This window comes from Labeo rohita, chromosome 25 (genome assembly GCF_022985175.1).
Source record: "Labeo rohita strain BAU-BD-2019 chromosome 25, IGBB_LRoh.1.0, whole genome shotgun sequence".
In the NCBI taxonomy this organism is placed as follows: Eukaryota; Metazoa; Chordata; class Actinopteri; order Cypriniformes; family Cyprinidae; genus Labeo; species Labeo rohita.
In genome coordinates, this window is record NC_066893.1 from 28,683,047 (window position 1) to 28,708,725 (window position 25,679).

The 25,679-nt window shown below is 32.7% G+C and overlaps 1 protein-coding gene across 2 annotated transcripts in view; it reads right to left on the minus strand.

Annotated features, from left to right (window-relative positions):
• tmem117 (transmembrane protein 117) overlaps positions 1 to 25,679 on the minus strand; it is a 106,154-nt gene that overhangs the window by 35,185 nt on the left and 45,290 nt on the right. The window lies entirely within an intron of this gene.

Below are 25,679 nucleotides of genomic sequence, written 5' to 3' on the forward strand. Positions count from 1 at the left end.
CCATGTTTGACACTAGTTTTTGAACATTTACTATGGTATTACCATGTTTATCTTATAATTGCCCACTGTAATACCATTTTTTTTTTTAAACATTTTCCATGCTTTTTACATTTAACATTTTTTTTGGACATGAACCATTAATATACCATGTTTTTAAACATGCACCTTGGTATCACCATGTTTTACACTATTTTTTGAACATTTACTATGGTATTACCAGGTTTATCTTATAATTGCCCTTTGTAATTCCATGTTTTTTGTAACCATTTTCCATGCTTTTTACATTTACCATCTTTTTTGGACATGGACCATTAAAATACCATGTTTTTAAACATGTACCATGGTATTACCATGTTTGACACTATTTTTTTAAACATTTACTATGGTATTACTATGCTTATCTTATAATTGCCCAGTGTAATACAATGTTTTTTTTTTTTTTTTTTTTTTAAAAAAAAAAAACATTTTCCATGCTTTTTACATTTATCATGTTTTTGGACATGGACCATTAAAATACCATGTTTTTAAACATGTACCATGGTATTACCATATTTGACACTATTTTTTTAAACATTTACTATGGTATTACTATGCTTATCTTATAATTGCCCAGTGTAATACAATGTTTTTTTTTTTTTTTTTTTTTTTAAAAAAAAAAAAAAAAAAACATTTTCCATGCTTTTTACATTTATCATGTTTTTGGACATGGACCATTAAAATACCATGCTTTTAAATATGTACCATGGTGGTATTACAATGTTTTACACTATTTTTTGAACATGTACTATGGTATTACCATGTTTATCTTATAACTGCCCTTTGTAATTCCGTGTTTAAAAAAAAAAAAAAAAAACATTCTCCATGCTTTTTACATTTACCATGTTTTTTGGACATGGACCATTAAAATCCCATGTTTTTGAATATGTACCATGTTACCATGTTTTATACTACGTTTTCGAACATTTACCATGGTAATACCATAATTGTTGAACATGTTTCTCATGTTTATACAATGTTTTTGGACGTGTACCATTGAAAAACAGGTTTTAGATATGTTTTTTGGACAGATATTGGATATTGGAAATTTGGATATTTCTTATATATATATTTTCTTACACACACACACACATTCCATTAAATTACCATGTTTTTTGGGCATGTATCCTTTAAAAAAAACCCACACTGTTTGAACATGTACCACAGTATTACCATGTTTGTGGATGTTTCCCATTGTAACATGCTTTTCCCCCCTAACATTTACCATGGTAATGCCATGTTTTAAGAACTTTTCACGTTAATGCCATGTTTTTAGACATACCATTGAATTAGCATGTTTTTTGGACATGTATTCCACACTGTTTGAACATGTACCACCGTATTACCATGTTTGCGGATGTGTTCCATTGTAGCATGCCCCCTCCCCCCATGCTTTTTCCCCCTAACATTTATCCCCAACATTAGTTTTTGAACCTTTTATATGTTAATGACATGTTTTTGACACAAGCCACTGAATTACCATGTTTTTTGGACATGTATCCTTTGAAATACATGGACCACAGTATTACCATGTTTGTGGATGTTTCCTTTGTAACATGATTTTTTCCTTAACATTTACCATGATAATGCTATGTTTAATGCACTTTTCCCATGTTAATGCCATGTTTTTGAGCATTTTCCACTGAATAACCATGTTTTTGGACACGTATCAATGTATTATCATGTTTTAGGGCCTGTGGTAATATCAAGATTTTTGTTTAAATATTACCATGGTAATACCATGCTTTTTGGACGTGTATCTTTGAAATACCATGTTTTTTTAACCATGGAATTACCATGTTTGTCAACACGTCCCATGGCAATATCATGTTTTTAGACATTCCCATGTTAATACCATGTTTTTGCGCATGTGCCACTGAATTACCAAGTTTTTCCAGACATGTCTCATGGTAATATCATGTTTTTTGAACAGATACCATTGTAATACAATGTTTTTTTTGCCCATTTCCCATGGTAAGAGACAGATCTGGTCAGTCTGCTGTTTTCTGTCACAGCTGATCATGATGTGTAACTTGTTCAGCTGCATCTTCTCCAAAAGCCTTTATTTGGCCTGACATCTGCTGGATGGAGTGCTTCAATCGGGACACGCTAACATCATCACCAACACTTCAGAGGCCTTTATAATACATTCAGGGAACAACTGGCTTCCAGAAAATGATCCAACGCAAAGAAAACACAGCCAAGCGTTCATACATCGTGACAGCGAGCGAATGTAATCTCCTTTACGCAGCTTTTATGCCGTCAGAAGTGTTTACAGGCCTTGAACAGGTACAAACTCGTTAATCTGCTTATGCACGTTGCTTTGTGGATTACAGACGGCGGGAAACGCAGAACAAGGCCAATTTTTCTGCGCACAAGTGTCAGAATGAACGGATTGCCACCACCCGGGTTCTTTGGTCGTGGCGTTACGGATAATAACGCCATTATCCTGTAAATGAGCTTTCATCCTCATTAGCACGTCCAATCGACACAAATCTGTAAACCAAACGAACAATTGACCCATGTGAGACTGAATCTGTATTCCATCCGTTACAGGCCCGTTGTTGGAGCGCATGTCCAGAGCGCGACTTATCACCTTCCCCCGTGCGCCGATAAAGCTGCTTTGATTAGAACGAAGATTTATTGGCGCATTAAGTCAGTTTCAAACACCCCGCGGTCGTGGAACGCGGCCAGCCGCCGGAGCCGCTCTGCTGGGAGTCGTTCACCAAGGGCATTGAGCTAATCGATAATACGGGAACCATTCGATGCAGTCCAGCGCCTCAGACGCTCACGGGTATGTTAGTATGTAACGCAGCGGCTGGTGTAGGTTGGTGCTATCTTACAGTATTACATGCAGAGCCAAAGTGAGCGCTCACACACACACACACAGACACACACACACAGAGCCGCTCTCTCTTTCTCTGATTAGTGTCTCAGGTCTTCATTTATTCATTATGGCTGTAATTTTAATGCAGTACTGCTGGGCGACCTAATGAAGGGAAACTAAGTCACATCAGCAGCACAAATGACGCACACATCATATTACCATGCTCTCTGTACTATGTACTATGGTATTGCCATGATATTGGATATGTTCCAAGGTCACGTCTTTTTTATTTTTTGCAATATTTTCCATGGTTATAACGTTTTAATTTTTTTATGTATTTATTTATTTACACTTTTGAACATGTTGGACATTACAATGTCTTTTAGACATATACCACATGTGACCCGGACCTTTTTTTAAAATTGAGATCTATACATCAACTGAAAGCTGATAAATAAGCTTTCTATTGATGTATGGTTTGTTATGATAATCTGAGGGTGCAAAAAAATCTAAATATTGATAAAATCACCTTTAAAGTTGTCTAAATGAAGTTGTTAGCAATGCATATTACTAATCAGAAATTACATTTTGATATATTTACGGTAGAAAATTTACAAAATATCTTTATGGAACATAATCTTTGCTTAATATCCCTAATTATTTTTGGAATAAAAGAAAAATCGATAATTTTGACCCATAGAGTGTATTGTCTATTGCTACATATATACCTGTGCTACTTATGACTGGTTTTGTGGTGCAGGGTCACATATAAATACTATTTCTTTAACATTTATCATGATAATACAATGTTTTGCTTTTAATTTGATTTTTTTATATTTAACACATTAATACCACAGTTTGGAACACTGGTTTTGAATATTTACCATGGTAATACAATTTTTACCATTTTTTTTTATTCAATGGATTTTCTTTTTATATTTACCACATTTATTCCACAGTTTTGAACATTTACTCTGGTATTACCATGTTTTTGAACATGTCCTATTGTAACATATTTTTTTTTTTAAGTTTTTCCATGTCAATACCCTGTTTTTGAACATATGTGACCCTGGACCACAAAACCAAATTTTCCAAATTGAGATTTATACATCATCTGTAAGCTGAATAAACAAGCTTTCCATTGATGTATGGTTTGCTATGATAGAACAATATTTGTGTGAGATACAACTATTTGAAAATCTGGAATCTGACGGTGCAAAAAAATCAAAATATTGAGAAAATCACCTTTAAATTTATCCAAATAGAGTTCTTAACATTGCATATTACTACTCTAAAATTAAGTTTTGATATATTTGCAATAGTAATTTGACAAAATATCTTAATGGAACATGATTTTTACTTAATTTCCTAATGATTTTTGGCATAAAACAAAAACCAATAATATTGACCCATACAATGTATTTTTGTCTATTGCTACATATATACCCCAGCGACTTAAGACTGGTTTTGTGGTCCAGGATCACATATATTATTGAAATACCATGCTTTTAAAATATTTACCATGGTAAAACCATGTCTTTTTAATCCAGTGTTTTTGATAATATTTACCATGATAATACAACAGTTTTGAACATTTACTCTGGAATTACCATGATTTTGAACATGTCCCACAGTAACATTTTTTTTGATGATTTTCCACGTCAATACCCATGTTTTTGGACATATACCGCTAAAATGCCATGTTTTTCAAATATTTACCATGGTAATACCATATTTTTTAATCTAATTTTATTTTTTATATTTACCATGTTAATACAACAGTTTTGAACATTTACTCCAGTATTACCATGTTTTTGAACATGTCCCATTGTAACATGTTTTTTGAAGATTTTCCATGTCAATACAATGTTTTTGTATATATATATTTTATTTAAATACCATGTTTTTTTATATTTACCATGGTAATACTATGTTTTTTTTTTTAAATCAATGAATTTTATATTTGCCATGGTAATACAACAGTTTTGAACATTTACTCTGGTATTACCATGTTTTTGAATGTCCCATCGTAACATGTTTTTTGAAGATTTTCCATGTCAATACTATGTTTTTAGACATATACCGCTGAAGTACCATGTTTTTCAAATATTTACCATGGTAATACCATGTTTTTTAGATCTAATTTTGTTTTTTATATTTACCATGTTAATACAACAGTTTTGAACATTTACTCTGGTATTACCATGTTTTTGAACATGTCCCACAGTAACATGTTTTTTTGATGATTTTCCATGTCAATACTATGTTTTTGGACATATACCGCTGAAGTACCATGTTTTTCAAATATTTACCATGGTAATACCATGTTTTTTAAATCTAATTTTGTTTTTTATATTTACCATGTTAATACAACAGTTTTGAACATTTACTCTGGTATTACCATGTTTTTGAACATGTCCCATTGTAACATGTTTTTTGAAGATTTTCCATGTCAATACAATGTTTTTGTATATATATATATTATTTAAATACCATGTTTTTTTATATTTACCATGGTAATACTATGTTTTTTTTTTAAATCAATGAATTTTATATTTGCCATGTTAATACAACAGTTTTGAACATTTACTCTGGTATTACCATGTTTTTGAATGTCCCATCGTAACATGTTTTTTGAAGATTTTCCATGTCAATACCATGTTTTTGGACATATATATTATTGAAATACCATGTTTTTCAAATATTTACCATGGTAATACCATGTTTTTTTTTTCTAATTTATGTTTTTTATATTTGCCATGTTAATACAACAGTTTTGAACATTTACTCTGGTATTACCATGTTTTTGAATGTCCCATCGTAACATGTTTTTTGAAGATTTTCCATGTCAATACCATGTTTTTGGACATATATTATTGAAATACCATGCTTTTCAAATATTTACCATGGTAAAACCATGTCTTTTTAATCCAATGTTTTTGATAATATTTACAATGTTAATACAACAGTTTTGAACATTTACTCTGGAATTACCATGATTTTGAACATGTCCCACAGTAACATGTTTTTTTGATGATTTTCCATGTCAATACTATGTTTTTGGACATATACCGCTGAAGTACCATGTTTTTCAAATATTTACCATGGTAATACCATGTTTTTTAAATCTAATTTTGTTTTTTATATTTACCATGTTAATACAACAGTTTTGAACATTTACTCTGGTATTACCATGTTTTTGAACATGTCCCATTGTAACATGTTTTTTGAAGATTTTCCATGTCAATACCATGTTTTTGGATATATATTATTTAAATACCATGTTTTTCAAATATTTACCTTGGTAATACTATGTTCTATTAATTCAAAAAATATATATTTACCATGTTAATACAACAGTTTTGAACATTTACTCTGGTATTACCATGTTTTTGAACATGTCCCATTAAAACGTTTGTAACATGTTTTTTGAAGATTTCCCATGTCAATACCATGTTTTTGGACATACACCATTGAAATACCATGTTTTTCAAATAATTACCATGGTAAAACAACAGTTTTGAACGTTTACTCTGAAATTGCCATGATTTTGAACATGTCCCATGGTAGGATGTTTTCTGAAGATTTTCCATGATGTTTTTTTGGACATGAAGATTTTCCATGTCAGTACCATGTTTTTGGACATATTCCATTGAAGTACCATGGTTTTTGAATATTTACCATAATAATACCATGTTTTTTTTTTTTTTATTTATTTGATGGAATTTTTTATATTTACTATGTTAACCCCACATTTTGAAACATTTTTGAACATGTCCCATGGTAGGATGTTTTCTGAAGATTTTCCATGTCAGTACCATGTTTTTGGACATATTCCATTGAAGTACCATGGTTTTTGAATATTTACCATGTATTTGATGGAAATATTTACTATGTTAACCCCACATTTTGAAACATTTACTCCGGTATTACCATGTTTTTGAAAATGTCCCATGGTAAGATGTTTTTTTTATATTTCCCATGGTAATACCATATTTGTGGACATGCACAATAGTATTACAATGTTTTTTTTTGGACACATACAATTGAAATGCCTTTTCCCCCATGATAATACCATTTGAAAATTACATTTATATATAAAATGTTTTTTTTTCCCATATTATTGAAAGCAGATTGATTATTAACTCTCACCACGTGTATCCAAATAAGGAAGAGTTCAACAGCTTGCTCGTACACGTGGTTTAACCAAACGATTCCCCCGTGTCTCTTCTGTTAATTATAGTTCTACAGCAGCCCAGTTTATGAAAAATGAAACACGCTGGTAAAAAATGAGGTCACATATGCTGCACGAGTTGATTCGAATCAACAAACCCAGACTTTACTGACGGAAACACCCAGCCCTGATGAGGCGTCTCGCACCGGAAGGAACATCAGGTGTGCGGACCCTCGTTCCTGGAAGTCAGAGAAGCCCGTGACAGGATTACTGATGTGTCTGGATGTGCTGGTATTCCCAAGATGAGCTTCTCTCTCTCTCCTCCCTCAGCCGTGAGAATTAATATGAATGATGCTCCCGTGCGGCTGCTAATGAGTCCAGTCTCACAGAGAACAAAACGTCCAGTCATGATTTGATGAATTCGCAAACTCCACTCGCTGCTTAAAATTTCAGTTTGCCTTTGGTGTGTTTTCAGGGCCGCAGACGGGATCGGTCTGATTCTGTGAAAACGGCCTCTGGCCGGCTCTCAGAGATGTTTGTGACATTCTCACCAGCTCCTGAGGCATGGCTGAATTTTAATTAGACCCGTCTCAGAAACCACAAATCTGAAATCCCCCTAAAACGCTTCCTAGAGCCTCACTGGCACTTTACAGGACAGAATTACGATCAGGCAGAGAGATGTGCATCACATTCTCCACAAGATCCCATCTAGAACACTTAAAATTGGCATAAAGTGCAAATTCACCTGATCTATTTTCTAAACACATGGTATTGAGCTCATCGTAAAAGACTGATCCATGCATGTTTCATTTTTGTCATTTTTTAAAATCTGATTCAGTGTTATTTTTGTATCACTGATATACTATTATAGTTTTTGTTGATATTTTGTATTAGATCCTATATTTCTGTGTTTTAGTAGTTTTTTATTAGTCTCTCTAATAAAAAATTATATATATATATATATATATATATATATATACACATACATACATACATACACATACATATATACATACATACATACACATAACATACATATATACATACACACACACACACATATATATATTAATCTATATATATATATATATATATATGTCTGTATAGTATTTATTAATTTTATTTATTGCTTTGAGTTATTTTAGCATATCAAGATCAGGGCTGTCATGCAATTAACATTTTTATCTAATTAATTTCATGCTGTGCTGATTAATTAATCTAATTAATCGCAAATTAATCACACATCAATTTTGGCTGAGAAATTACCCACAAAAGATGATTATCGTTATTGTTAGATGAGAAAAGCACTAAAGAGATACACGTTGATTAAATATTGCAAAAATAATGACAATAAATGGATAATAATTAAAAAAAATAATATTGTAAACAATAATAATAATAATAAAATGTTTAAAAAAAAAAAAGGTTACCATTGCTCTACCATGGATATTCTTGGGTCAATGACGGACGCCTAATTTTTCTGTCCAACTGTGCTTTTTTTCAGTTAAAATTTAAATGTGCTAAAAAAAAAAAAAAAAAAATTAAATGTACTCACTTTACATTTTCAAAAAACATTAGTTATTTGTAATTTTTCTGTTAGTGTCAAAATATCATGTGGTGCGACTGTCCGGCCATAACTTTTGTTTTGGAAAAGATTAATTAGATTAATCACATTAATTTTCTGCACTATTTGTCATGATTTCCAAAGTGTTTTGTAATCTTGCATAAAATTGCATATGTATTTATATGTCCATCATAATATACAAATAAACTTTCAGATGATTTCCATTTTATGAACTATCATGTGGTGCGACCATCAAGGAACTATCATTTTGGGACTTTTATGTTGAAATCCATTCAGAAACCAATTTGCCAATGACCCATGGAAGCATTAAGCAGGTTTGTAACTCTTTTAACAGCTGTTATGTAGTATTTATTTATATACAAGTATTTATTTTTATTATAAATTTCATAGTGACTTTTTGTGGATAGCTAGCTTGTTTTGTTCAGGTGGCCAATTCTGTGCTGTTTGGACTGAATTTGAAATGTCATGTGGTGCGACCACTGTATAGTGTTTTCCATTATAGATATACATCCCAGATTGGTGTTTTTGTGCCTTTATATTCAATTGATGGTTTATATACATGAAATACTTTATTTTAGTATCATTTGGAATTGATTTGTATGCAATTTGTGTCATTTCAGACGTCTTATGTTTAATCATTGTGAAATATAAGAAGAAAAAAAAATGAAAGCATGCAATTTTGGTAATTATGCATTTATTAGTCATTTATTAATAACTTTTTTAATCTATTTTACAAGTTCCACTGCCAAGCTAAGTAAAATAAATGCTTGTCATAGGCAGCATTTTAATTCTGACCCTGCAGTCAAGCACAAACTCCAGATTTTATTTTCTACTTTAAGAAAGATCATGCTGTGATCTCAGAAACAGAGCCAACAAACTCCCGCTACTCTAAACTGACTCTTTGCAAAGATCCGCCAACCTTAGTTACTGTTGCTACGTCCAAAAACCACGACACTCTTATGCCACACATCATGTTCTTATGTACTGAAAAATATATCACGGAGCAAAGAGGACACTGACAACGCACCATCATACAAGCCTGAACAGGTTACTCTTGGTATGAAACAGTCTCACAGTTCAAATTTTGTCTTTTGTTAAGAAATTCAAAAAAAAAAAAAAATACTGTTTTGTGTAATTGGGTCTAAAAAATTGACTGCAATTAATGCCATGTGTTGCACTTTTCACACATTTCTTTAAATAGATTTTTAGTGTTATGTCTTTGCGTCATCTGGAGCGACTGCTCATCATGTGGTGCGACCAACAATAGCAATAACTGTATTAAATTAAAAAACAAAATATCTCATTTCTGTGGCTGAAATATGAATCACTGCTACAGTATGCTTAATTGAATGGTATTTTTAAAACATTTTATCAGTTTTATACAATTTATAGGAAAAATAAGGCTGATAACTACATTTAAGAAGGCAACTTTGAAATTATAAAACAAAAATATGAGATCATTATTTACAAAAACTCAAAGGAAATGCAAATACTTTGTTACTAAGCACATTAATTACTGAGAACATCTAAAAAATGTTAAGCATTTTAAGGAAATAAATTAATTTTCATATAAATCACAGTCATACCACATGACACTTTTAAAGGCTACAGCCAATTCATCTAGATGAAAAAAAAAAACACTAAAATAACTTAATTTAACATTTTAATGTGTACACAACATTCTTAATGTTTGAACAGTTACAGTAGATATTATTTTTAATATTTTAATAGTTTAATAGTTTCACTCAAATGTATGACACAATGCAGAAAAAAGTGGATGATGTCTAACCACATGTCAGTGAATAATGACAGAATTTCATTTTTTGGGAGAATTATTCCTTCAACAACACATTTTCTAAAATAAATCTAGAATGTTTAAAAAGAAATTCAAATGGACTATATTTCCATTTTTACCACTCTATTTACCACATCAGAACAGATTAATCCCTCCTATCTTTCAAGCACCATGTAAATTCCTCATAAATAAGAATTTAAGCCCCGTCCTACATTTATTGTCACTGAATATCCTGTTTTGCTCTGACATGCATCGCGTTACGACAGTCAAACAGGTTGCCAAGTTTCCATAATGTGCATTTCCTGATTAAAGTACATCTGAAATGAACAAATGCAAATCAATAAACGAATAAATGTCAGCGCTGTGCTATTTGCTCTCATTTAGGCCAGTTTCCGTTCGCTGTTTTTAAAGCGGAACTGCAGCAAAGAGAGGCAGAAACAGAATAAATCAAGCTGATTATTAAGAGGAATTAGCAAGTAAATGTTCCTCACACACACATGCAAATGTAAATTATGCAGATTCTGCGGATCTCCTGAGGGAAACGCATCCTGGACTAAAGGCAAGATTTGCCAAACTTTTATAAGCAACAGCGAGTGTTAGATTAGACAGCTACTAGTGCAGAACCCGCTTGATTTATGGTACCAGCAGCTTGTAAAACAGCACTTAACATGATGATCATGTTGAGCGCTTAGTCTGCTGGCTGCTGGTAACGCGCACACACACCCGAACACACACACTCTCTCACACCTAAACGACGTGTCACTTCCTGATGTACGATTCGGCCTATATGTGCATCTGTTAATCCCAAGGGAGTTTCGCAGTTGTCACGGTAACAACAGAAGCGGCTCGTCTCCAGCTGGGTTGACCTGTGAGAGATAAATGGCCCCGCCCCCTTCCGCACAGGCCCCACCCCCTGGCCTACATAGCCAAACTGCTTTTGATTCTCTGGTTCGTGGCTTCAAATTTATAAAAAACTTGACCTAGTTTAAAGGGTTTTGTTTACCCTAAAAGAAACTGTCATCATTTACTCACCCTTACATTGTGCCATTGTGTTTTTTGAACGTACACTAAGGTATTGTCATGTTTTTGGACATTCACCATAGTGTTGTAATGTTTTTACGGACATGTACTATTGAATTAAAATGTTTTCTGGACATGTGACATTGAAATACCATGTTTTTTGAATATATGTACCATGGTATTTGTTAAACATTGTTAAACATTTCCAATGTCAATACCATGTTATTGGACATGTACAAGGGTTTTATCAATATTTTTAGATATACAGTTTGTTCACCACTTTTTTTTTAAACACTGAACACGGTAATGCCATGGTTTTAAACGTGTCAAAGTATTACACTGTTTTTTGGACATATCCCATGGTAATACCATGTTTTTTTTAACATTTACCATGGTAATATTATGTTTTTGGACATGTACCAAAGTATTAAGCTGTTTTTTAGACATATACCATGAAAAATACCATGTTTTTTGAACATTTACCATGGTAATATTATGTTTTTGGACATGTACCAAAGTATTAAGCTGTTTTTTGGACATATACCATGAAAAATACCATGTTTTTTGAACATTTACCATGGTAATATTATGTTTTTGGACATGTACCAAAGTATTAAGCTGTTTTTTGGACATATACCATGAAAAAAACCATGTTTTTTGAACATTTACCATGGTAATATTATGTTTTTGGACATGTACCAAAGTATTAAGCTGTTATTTTGGACATGTCCCATGGTTATACCATGTTTGTTTTAACGTGTACCATGGTTTTACCATGTTTTTGAACATGTACCATGGTAGTATCATTATTATTTTTCAACATTTACTATGGTAATATTTTGTTTTTGGACATGTACCAAAGTATTAAGCTGTTGTTTTGGACATGTCCCATGGTTATACCATGTTTTTGTAAACGTACCATGGTATTACCATGTTTTTGAACATGTACCATGGTAATGTCATTATTCGTGAACATTTACCATGGTAATATTATGTTTTTGGACATGTACCAAAGTATTAAGCTGTTTTTTGGACATATACCATGAAAAATACCATGTTTTTTGAACATTTACCATGGTAATATTGTGTTTTTGGACATGTACCAAAGTATTAAGCTGTTATTTTGGACATGTCCCATGGTTATACCATGTTTGTTTTAACGTGTACCATGGTTTTACCATGTTTTTGAACATGTACCATGGTAGTATCATTATTATTTTTCAACATTTACTATAGTAATATTTTGTTTTTGGACATGTACCAAAGTATTAAGCTGTTGTTTTGGACATGTCCCATGGTTATACCATGTTTTTGTAAACGTATCATGGTATTACCATGTTTTTGAACATGTACCATGGTAATGTCATTATTCGTGAACATTTACCATGGTAATATTATGTTTTTGGACATGTACCAAAGTATTAAGCTGTTTTTTGGACATATACCATGAAAAAAACCATGTTTTTTGAACATTTACCATGGTAATATTATGTTTTTGGACATGTACCAAAGTATTAAGCTGTTATTTTGGACATGTCCCATGGTTATACCATGTTTGTTTTAACGTGTACCATGGTTTTACCATGTTTTTGAACATGTACCATGGTAGTATCATTATTATTTTTCAACATTTACTATGGTAATATTTTGTTTTTGGACATGTACCAAAGTATTAAGCTGTTGTTTTGGACATGTCCCATGGTTATACCATGTTTTTGTAAACGTACCATGGTATTACCATGTTTTTGAACATGTACCATGGTAATGTCATTATTCGTGAACATTTACCATGGTAATACTATGTTTTTGGATATGTACCAAAGTATGAAGCTGTTTTTTTGGACATGTACCATGGTAATACCATTTTTTTTGGACATGTCCCATAGGAATACCATGATTTTTGAACATGTACCGCAGTATTAGCATGTTTTAGAACACATAACCTGGTAATGCTATGTTTTTGGATGTGTAATAAAGTATTAGTATTAAGCTGTTTTTTTGGGACATGTCCCATATTAAAACCATGTTTTTTTTAGACATGAACCATGGTATTACCATGGTTTTGAACATGTACCATAGTAATATCATTATTTTTTTTAACATTTGTCATGGCAATGCTATGTTTTTGGATGTGTACCAAAGTATTCAGCTGTTTTTTTTTTTTTGCTTTTTTTTTTTTGGACATGTCCCATGGTAATACCATGTTTACCATGGCAATGCTACATTTTTGGATGTGTACCAAAGTATTAAGCTGTTTTTTTTTTTACATGTCCTATGGTTTTTTTTAGACGTACCATGACGTTACCATGTTTCATGTTTTTGAACATATACCATGGTAATACTATGTTTTGGATATGTACCAAAGTATTACGTTTTTTTTTGTTTTTTTTTTGGCAATGTCCCATAGTAATACCATGTTTTTTAAATATAACTATTTTAAACATAACTATAGAATTACCATGTGTTTGAACATGTATCATGGTAATATCATTATTTTTTAACATTTACTATGGTAATAATATGTATTTGGATATTTTTTTTTGGACAAGTCCCATGATAAAACCATGTTTTTTTTTTAGACATGTATCAAGGTAATACTATGTTTTTGGACATGTACCAAAATATTAAGTTGTTTTTTGGACATGTCCCATGGTAATACCATGTTTTTTAAACATGTAATAGGGTATTACCATGTTTTTGTTTTTTTTTTAAAACATGTACCATGGTAACATCATTATTTTTGAATGGTAAGGCTATGTTTTTGGATATCTTTGGATAAGTTTTTTTTTTTGACATGTCCCATGGTAAAACCATTTATTTTTAAACATATACCATGATATTACCATATTTTGTAAACACGTACCATGGTAACATAAGTATTTTTGAACATTTAACATGGTAATACTATGTTTTTGGATATGTACTAAAGTATTAAGCTGTTTTTTTTGTTTTTTGCACATGTCCCATGGTAATACCATGTTTTTGAACATGTATCACAGTAATATCATTATTTTTGAACATTTACCATGGTAATACTATGTTTTTGGATATTTACCAAAGTATTATGCTTTTTTTTTTTGGGACAAGTCCCATGATAAAACCATGTTTTTTTTAGACGTGTATCAAGGTAATACTATGTTTTTGGACGTACCAAAATGTCCCATGGTAATACCATGTTTTTAAACATGTACTATGGTATTACCATGTTTTCTTTTAAAACATGTACCATGGAAACGTCATTATTTTTTAATGGTAAGACTATGTTTTTGGATATCTACCAAAGCTTTTTTTGGACATGTCCCATGGTAAAACCATTTTTTTAGCATGTACTATAGTATTACAATGCTTTTGAACATGTACCATGGTAAAAATTTTGTGGTTGGACACGCACCATAGTATTAAGCTGCTTAAAAAAACAGTATTAAGCTGTTTTTTAAAAACATTTACAATTGTAAGAGCATGTTATTTTTACATTTAACCAAGGTGATACCATGTTTTTGCATATGCACTATAGTATTATGCTGTTTTTAGGATGTACAACTGAAAAAACATGTTTTTTTTATATATATATATATGTATCATAGTATTACCGTGTTTTTTTATACATGCAGCAAGGCATACAGATGTAATTCATTCAGTACAATGTTACATATTGATTATGTTTTGTTTAATCTATACTAAAATCTGTCATAATTTTTGTTGTGGAACAAAACCAGTGAAGCTCCAGGAAGGACAAAACCTGCGAACTATTCCTTGAGATCAAATCACACATATTTATCAATATTAAATAGTGTGTCATGTGTCATTCTGACATATTAATATAACTCAGATTTACATAGTCTAATAATTGTATATGAAAAGCCGTTACCTAGACACTATGTTTGATTTATCGTAACAATTATCTGGGAGCGCGACTGATTTATTAGGTTTGGTCTGAAACGCAGGATATTGATTAAAATGAAATTTAATGTTCTAGTGCTGGTGAAATAAAACAGATGAGCTCCATCCAGTCGTCGAACCTGTCTTCATCTTGTGAAGGTCAAAGGTCGTGGTCATTGGATCCAGGAGCCCATGACCTTCAAATATCTTCCTCAAAATGAGATATTCTGTGCACTGTGGGTCTATTGGGCAGATATTGATTATGTGGCGAGGTGTCAGCGCCGCCGGCTCACAAACATCACCTTCAGGACCTCAACATTTATCTAGGGAGCCAAACAGGATGTTTCAGAGTGTGTGCGGCGTTTTCAATTACACGCGACCGCAGCTCCGTTACAGCCCAGTTAATCCGTCTACAAGTGGTGAAACAGAAACACATAAAAATAGACAGACAAAATACAGATTCACTTTTATACACCGCTGAAGACATCCACTGAGATTATCTATCCATCTTGTATTAGAAATTAAGTATCATATATATTTATAACTTGAACTTTTCAAAAAAACATTAGTTATTTGTAATTTTTCTGTTATTCAAAGTGTCAAAACATGTGGTGCGACCGTCCGGCCATAACTTTTGTTTTGGAAACATTACCCTAAATTTATTCGGATGAATTTTCTGCACTATTTGTCATGATTTCCAAAGTGTTTTGTAATCATGTATAAAATTGCAAAGCATTTGCATTTATATTTCCATCATAACATTCAAACAAATTTTGTCCGAAAATCTCCATTTTATGAAATATCATGTGGTGCGACCATCAAGAAATTGCCATTTGGGGACTTTTATACTAAAATTCATTCAAAGACCCATGGAAGCACCAAGCAGATTTGTAACTCTCTTTAAAATTTGAAAAAATATAACCTTTTTAACAGCCGGTTTGTAGTATATCATGTGGTATGACCTCAAAAAAATAATGATTATTGAGTTATTTCTACAAGTGTGTATTTTTATTATAAATTTCATAGTGACCTTTCGTGGGAAGCTAGCTTGTTTTGTTCAGGTGGCCAATTCTGTGCTTGTAATTTTGGACTGAATTTGAAATATCATGTGGTGCGACCACTGCAGAGTGTTTTCCATTATAGATATACGTCTCAGATTGGCAGTTTTTGTGCTTTGATATTCAATTAATGGTTTCTATACATAAAATACTTTATTTTAGTGTCATTTGGAATAGATTTTATGCAGTTTGAGTCATTTCAGACGGTTTATTTTTAATCTTTGTACAATATGAGAAAAAAATGCAAAAAATAATAATCTCTTACAAGGTATAGCATGAAATAAACATGAATGAACATCAGAAGGTATCTTGTTTCAACTGTGAAAAGATGTCAATACACACTGTTTTTTAAGTTAAAGTCCACCAACATTAATCTACTCTCCTGTCTGGTTTGTTTGTCTGTCAAAAATGGCAGATTTGGCATTATGATTGGTCAGATCGCCTGTTAATCAGACTCCCAGCGAAGGGTCAATCGAGCAGCAAAGATTGGGAAAAGTTTAGAAATAAATGGGTCTAAACAAATGACTGCAATAAATGCCATGTGTTGCACTTTTCAAACGTCAAATAGATTTTTAGTCTTATAAGGTCTTTGTGTCATTTGGAGCGACCGCTCATCATGTGGTGCGACCAACAATAGCAATAACTGTATTAAATTAAAAACAAAATATCTAATTTCTGTGGCTTAAATATGAATCACTGCTACAGGATGCTTAAGTGAATGGTATTTTTAAAACATTTTTATTAGTTTTATGCAATTTACAGAAAAATAAGTCTGATAACTACATTTAAGAAGGCAAAATTATAGAACAAAAATATGAGATCATTATTTACAAAAACTCAAAAGAAATTTAAATACTTTGTTTCTAAACACTTTAATCACTGAGAACATCCAAAAAAATTTAAAAATTTAAAAATGTAAAATTTTAAATTTTAATATGAATTTATGTGTACACAACAATCTTAATGTTTGAACAACTACAAAAGAAATAAAACATTTTTGTACGTCATTGACCCATATATAAAGTTCACGTTACAAATGGCCACATCTACTCGTACATTAACGAATTGTTTACAGTACAACCAGGATGATTTTCCTGCAATGCATTGTGGGATTGTCTGCAGTGCTGCTCTGGAAATGAGAGTCAGTGTGTGTCTGAGCGTGTGCAGCTGTGTCAATCAGACGGGTGGCGCGGTGGCTCCTAATTGGCCGTGAGTAATGCGATCTGCATGCGCGCTGCACTCTTAATTAAATAACGCTGCTTAATTAGCACATGATGTATGCCTGGAACGGGCGCTTCGAGCGCTGACGAGTTAAAGGGGGCGAATGTCAACTCCGCCCCTTCTCACAGCCCCACCCACATCATGCAACACATACTGAGCTGAGGATGAAGAACTGACATCATCATCATCATCATCATCAGTGTGCTGGGCTCTAAATGTGATAATGATTTAATAAAGGCCATGATGATGTCATTTATAAAAACACCGGAGCATTTGCTATAAAATCTGCCGCACTCTCAATGTTTTTATAACCTGCAAAGAGAGAATGTGAGTGTTTATGATGTTCATTTCAATCACAAGCACACTGAGCGGCCGCCGGAGAGCTGTTGAGAGTCTGTGTGTGTGTGTGTGTGTGTGTGTGAAGGGGGAGGAAGCAGAACTGGTTGTTAGGAGTGTGTGATGTGGGGGTTTGAGCGGGTGTTATTGTGTGTGTGTGTCACAGGGAATAAAAGAATATCAATGAGAAAGATGAGAGGCAACAGATGCTGAGAGAGATTTTCTTTGTTTATACATCATACATATATCTTCCATCTACAATTGAACCTTCAACACTTGCACTCTCTATTCTATTTATATTTTATTGACTCATTTTCTTTTTTATTTATTTATTTAAATAAACGTGACCCTCTAACACTTACTCTTTAATCTATTTCTATTTTATCTACTCATGTTCTTTTTTATTTATTAAAAAAAAAAAATCTTGACCTTATAACACTTGCATTCTCTATTCTATTTCTATTTTATGCACTTATTTATTTATTTCCTTATTTATTTATGAATTAATATTGGCCCTCTAACACTTGCAAACTCTATTCGATTTCTATTTTGTCTACTCATTATTTATTTATTATAATTTTTTTTTAAACTTGCCCCTCTAACACTTGCACTCTTTATTCTATTTCTATTTTATATAATCATTTTGTATTTATTTATTTTTTTAAAAAACCTTGCCCCTCTAACACTTGCACTCTGTATTATATTTTTATTTTATGTACTCATTTTTTATTTATTAATTTATTTAAAAAAAAACCTTGACCCTCTAATACTTGCACTCTCTATTCTATTTCTATTTTATGTACATATTTATTTATTTCCTTATTTATTTATGAATTAATATTGACCCTCTAACACTTGCAAACTCTATTCTATTTCTATTTTGTCTACTCTTTTTTATTTATTTTTAAAAAACTTGCCCCTCTAATACTTGCACTCTTTATTCTATTTCTGTTTTATCTACTCATTTATTTATTAATTTATTAAAAAAACCCTTGACCCTTCAACACTTGCACTCTTTATACTATTTCTATTTTATGTACTTATTTATTTATTTATTTATGAATTAATCTTGACCCTCTAACAGTTGCACACTCTATTCTATTTCTATTTTGTCTAATTATTTATTTAAAAACCTTGCCCCTCTAACACTCGCACTCTCTATTTGTTTTATTTACTCATTTTTATCTATAAATTAAAAAAAGCTTTACCCTCTAATATTTGCACTGTCTATTCTATTTCTATTTTATCTACTCATTTTTTATATATACATTTATTTAAAAAAAAAAACCTTTACCCTCTAATGCTTGCACTCTCCATTCTATTTCTATTTATCTACTCATGTTTATTTATTTAGAAAACAATTGACCGTCTAACACTTGCAAATTCTATTCTATTTCTATTTTGTCTACTCATTATTTATTTTTTTTTTTTTAAAAAACGTGCCCCTCTAACACTTGCACTCTCTATTCTATTTCTATTGTATGTACTTATTTATTTATGTATTTATTTATTTATTTCCTTATTTATTTATTAATTAATATCGACCCTCTAACACTTGCAAACTCTATTCTATTTCTATTTTGTCTACTCATTATTTTTTTTTTTTTTAAAACTTGCTCTTCTAACACTCGCACACTCTATTTTATTTCTGTTTTATCTAATCATCATTAATTAATTTATTTATTTATTAAAAAAACCTTGCTATTTCTCTATTCTCTCTCTATTCTATTTCTATTTTATGTACTTATTTATTTATGAATTAATACTGACATCTAACACTTGCACACTCTATTCTATTTCTATTTTGTCTATTTATTATTTATTTATTAAACAACATTACCCCTCTAACACTTGCACTCTCTATTCTATTTCTATTTTATCTACTCATTTTTTATTTATTAATATATTTTTTAAAAATTTAATGTACCTATTTATTTATGACCCTATTGAATAACTTGCACTCTCTATTTCTATTTTATCTATTTATTTTTATTTATTATTTATTAAAACTTGCAAAATTTCTTTTTACCCTCTTTTTTATTTATTTATACTTTTTAAAAACCTTGCAATTCTATGTCTATTTTATTTACTCATTTTTATTTATTTATTTTTTAAAAAACGTGACCCTAACACTTGCACTCTCTATTCTATTTCTATTTTATCTATTTTTTTATTTAAAAATGACCCTCTAACACTAGCATTTTCTATTCTTTTTTTATTCTTTCGACTTGTTTTCGTTTTATTTACCTAAAAAAAAAACTAACACTAGTGTTACTTTATTATTTGTCTGTTCTATCTACAATTTATAAAAATAAAGTGTTTATAGAGTAGATCATATTTCACCCTAAATGAAAACGAAAATAAATGACCTCTCACCTCCCAATCTCATTAGCATAATGTGAAAAATGAAAAAAAGCAATAACATACTTTACATTTAATTCATATTTTATTAAAATAACAAAGCAGAAGAACAATTACACGCATGTGTTAGTATTTGTTGTACTGAAATAAATGTGTGCTGATTGAGAGAGAAAAAAGAATGACTGACAGAATGAATGATCTTCATTACAGTATAACAATGCTGAGAATATAAACAGAATTACAAATCAGTGGGTGGAAATGTCATGAAAAAGTCATAGCACACAAAAAGTTACTGTTCCTAAAATAGGCTTAATTTTCATTTTGATTCGGGGTGAAACATGACATTTCTTTGAGATTCACCCCAGCACGAACATAAATATAAAAAACTACATCCAGAAACACAACACGACAAACTGTACTGTCAAACAACAGATGAGACCTATATTCAGCAGTTCACTCAAGCAAGATCACAATAACCGTAGTAGCTGCAGTTACCATAGTAAAGCACTGAAGGACAGGTGCTGTACATTAACACCTCAAGACACTACAGATCTTTTTCTAGCGTTAATGTGACGTTCATTCTGAGAGTAAATCAGCGAGTGACACTGAGAACATAATGACACGAGCATCGAATCTAGCAGTGGCGTGTGCGTCAGTCTGCGGCTCTCAATGAGAGGGTTTGTGCCGCGAGCGCCGGGATTCGCGCAGGTCGCCTCTCCTCGCAGGTGTAAACAATAATTTCTCATGACAGAGCTGAAAACAGCAGACACATGCTGTCAGAGAGACAGACGTGTGAACGAGCTCGTGCGCTGTACAATAGCGCCACCTGTCCACAAACATCATTTCTGAGGCCCAAAATGACTCAAATGTTGCTGTCACACACAATCTACTCCACGCCTTCTGTCGTCTGATTGATAGTTTAAGGTCTTTTAGTGTAACTGTATAAACATCCATCTTCAGCTGTCTTTTTGCTGTCAAATCTTGACTGATTATTATCAAGTAAACGTCAAAATAACTGTAGTTAAAACACTTTCTGGACTGAAACAGCTTGGTTTTACTAGTCTCAAATCTGACCATCAGGATCTTTTGAGTGAAGCTTTACTTTCACTGTTCCTCAGCGGAGGAATGATCTTCCCAAGCTTTCAAAACTGCTCACATCTTTTGAGGAAAGTTTGTTTGTTCATGTCTCAATCATCATTGGATTGCATTGCATTATATGTTTGGATCATTTTAGTCTTATCTTACTAAGACATATTACTGGAGATATAGAGCGACGACTGATATTTAGTTCATTTTATGTCAGTATCTGCTGTTTTAAAGATCTAATGTATTTACATTACAAGCAGAAGAATTTCATCATATAAATATCAGCATCTGCACTAATGTCATATTTTTGCTCAGTTTGAGTCTTTAATTAAATTGAATTTAATTAAAAAAAACATTTACAAAGTACAAACATTTTAAGGAAATAAATAATTAATAAATAAATAGGTCTTACCTAAATTAATTAGTAATTAATAATTAATAACCTAAATTTTATAAAATAATTTCAAATAAAAATAAATATAAAATATAAGTGCAAGCGATTACCGGAGTTCAAACACTTTAATTTGGAAAAAGACATATAGTTTAGTCTGTAACTACTTAAATCAAATATTGAAAAAAAAAGCATTTTTTATCAAATACAGGTAATTTGCCATAGAAATATGATTTTTTTTTAACATTTATGACTGTTATAGTGCCAGCTGTGGTCTGATACCCTTAAAACTGTGATTGCTTGTTTAGCAGGGTTTTTTTTTTTTTTTTTTAATAGGATTTTGGGTCAATTTGGACTGCAGTGGTTCTTTCCAGATTGAGCAAAAAACCTAGGACTAGTTCACGAAAAGTAGGTCTTTTACATCTTCTCAATCATTTAATAAACAATTTGATTGACAGCAGTGGTTCTAGAGGCAAAGTTGTCCGGAACAAGAAGTTCTACCATACGATATGAATATTGCACATATGTGCGAAAAACCATACAATGTGCAATCGTTTTGCCCCCCAGTGGCTGATTTCTTCAAATTTCTCTCAGACCTTTGAGTTTCATTCCGATCGGACTCCGTTAATCTTGTCTAACGGGTGCTCAAATTTCGTCGGCCAATGACGGCCGTGTTTTTTGAGATGAGCAAATGTCCTTGTAAACATGTGGCACTTCGAACCAAGACAGTGCACACCAGTTTTACATGTTGATAGGACAAATGGTTGCGCAGTTATAGCCATTTTTGTGTTCGTGTCTAACAGCGCCACCAAGTGGCCAAGATTTGACCTCAGGTTGAGCTCTTACATAAGTGTTTGGCAATGATATCTCATTCTGTTCAGGAGTTACAGGCATTTTACTAAAAGTGGCCCCGCCCCTCTTGGTTCAGATCAGGTGAAAAACCTAGGACAAGCTCACCAAAGTAAGTTTTTCAAAATTCAAAATACCCGACTGATGGTTTTAGGAGTTATGAGCGATTTCGTACCTTTGTTCACTGTAGCGTCCCCTCTCAGGCCGACTGAGGTGAGCATCAGTCACGTTGCTGGCGGTGTGAGTACTACCGTTCTTCCTAGCTTCAAGTCTCTACCACTTACGGTTTGGTCTGCACGAACATTTTTACATGGAGATCCGTGACCATTCTGACAATTACAGTAGGGTTTTCAAATACACATATTGTAAATCAATTGTGAATTGAGTTTGAGCAGTACTTGTATGACACACAAATGTTCCAAATCATTAACTGATGCAGTTCTGTTCCAGTTATGACGCTCCCTTAGAAGACAGCTGCCTATGTAGATAGCAGACAGCAAGGCAGCTCACTAAGTTTTGCAACAGAGAGCATCTGTTCAGTCATTTTGTACCTGTTCAGTGAATGCTGACAGATTTAGCATTCTGCTCATGGAAACCCAGATTATGCAGCTTTGGATGAAATCTTTTATGATCTGGTTAGAAGATATTACTAAAAGTTGCTCGGAGACTTTTTAAGTCATTTCAACCTCAGCCATTATTACAGCAGTGATGGAAAGGTCTGAGAATAATGCCCATCTGCACTCTTCATATCTTTGTTCATCAAAGTTTTTCATGATTTAATAAAACAACAAAGCTTTTTCGCACTCACAAATGTATCAAACTAGTCTTTGATCAGTCAAACCTGTGCTCACCAACATTCACTCTGATGGTGCTTTTATAGTCAGGATCACCACGCTCACCGCTGACCGCGTTTAACCTTGAGAAGACGTATGGCGACACGATCGCTCAACATTCAATCTCACTGAAAAATGGTGCAGCCATTCTCCAAACAGTGGACTGTAATGTGAAAGCGTCAGCTGTGTGCAGAGCTCAACATTAGATGGCGAATCGAGCCGTAAGTGAGACATCCATCTTATCGCGTAAAATTGAAGCGGCGCCGCGTTCTCTAACGGCCCACGGTTGACTGTACGCACATGTGCTGATCTGAGATCATACGTCCTCATTCTGCTCCCGACGATAATGTAAAGCAGACTGAAGACGCGGATTCTCGGGTCAGTGCTTAAACGCACTTTAAGCTTATAGGATTCATGCACGGATGATCAAATCAATCCTTTAGTAGAGAATAGAAAAGCCTTTCTTGTGTAGAATTTCAGTGCAATGACATTCTTGAGTAAAACATACAAAAATAAGCATCTTTCAGTTGCAAACATACAAAACAAGCATCTTTTTAATGATTCTTTCAAAAGTCTTGAACGCTACAGTTAATATGTAGTCTGATTTATGAACAAAAACATATAATGAGTCGCTATGGGATAATTTTTGTGCCAATAAGAATGAACGTAACTTTATAAAACTGAAGGTAACTTTCCAAGAAACGATCAAAAATATGCCACTGCAAAAGAAGAAAAACACAATGAAAATGAAAAAATGAACTCAGTCGCACGAATTTAACATGCTCTTCAAATATGCTCCATTCTTTGTTAATGATTTTCAAAGAATCGTTTTCGCGAATCATGGATTCTGAATGCGTTGCCACAACTTTCGCTTACGCTTCGCAAATTTTCGTTTGCTGTTTTGGCACAAACCTCTCGTGAGGGCGGGCTTAACAGCGATCTACTCTGATTGGCTAATGAGCTTTTGATGGACAGTTGCTCTCTGACCTGGAAGCACGGACGGTGACATCAGTGGCGCACATATTGGAAAGTTGTTGCGGTGTGCAATACGTCGTGCTTTGTTTATATTAAGTATTAATGTTATTAGTATTTCACCTATGGTCGTCTCTTAGTTTCTAAAGATGAGCTCCCAGGAAAGACACGGAGCAGCATCATCTTCCACCTCAGCTTGTCCCTCAGGGCAGCTTGAAGTAAGTTCATGTTGCTAAAGTAACGTTAATCAATAACATCGATAAAAGTTTTATTCATGTACAGTGTGCAACAGTTCTGATAGTTTCTATAAACAAAGCACGACGTATTGCGCCACTGACGTCACCGTCCGTGCTTCCTGTTCAGAGAGCAACTGTCCATCAAAAGCTCATTAGCCAATCAGAGTAGATCGCTGTTAAGCCCGCCCTCACGAGAGGTTTGTGCCAAAACAGCAAACGAAAATTTGCGAAGCGTAAGCGAAAGTTGTGGCAACGCATTCAGAATCCATGATTCGCGAAAACGATTCTTTGAAAATCATTAACAAAGAATGGAGCATATTTGAAGAGCATGTTAAATTCGTGCGACTGAGTTCATTTTTTCATTTTCATTGTGTTTTTCTTCTTTTGCAGTGGCATATTTTTGATCGTTTATTGGAAAGTTACGTTCAGTTTTATAAAGTTACGTTCATTCTTATTGGCACAAAAATAATCCCATAAGTCGCTTCGTTTAACTGAATCGCTCGAAAAGTCATAAATCAGACTCAAACAGAGTCAAAATATCCCCGAGTCATCTGTTTTAATCGGTCAGCAATAATGGACTCATTTACTAAATAATACAACAACAACAAATAAACATCTTTCTGTTGCATTGCTGCAAGCAACAAGAAACAGAATGATCAATGTAGTCTGATTTAGTAATGATTCAGTGAACAAGTACATTAGTAATGAACAAATACATCTCATGAGTTGGTCTTAAAAGGCTCATTTAAACTACTAATTTAAGACATTTGAACATCTAGGATGAGGAACAAGTAACAACGTTGGGAATAGAGAGCCATTTCTATTCAAAAATCGCAGTGAAATTGTGTTTTAATCCAAATTTTGTGCAAAATCATACAAAGGACAATAAATATGTGTGTTTCTGTTGCATTTTTGAATGAACGATCAGTGTTGATTCACAAACAAATACATCCCATGAGCTTGTTTGTTTAACTAAATCACTCAAAAAGAATCATGAATCATATTCAAACACACTCACAA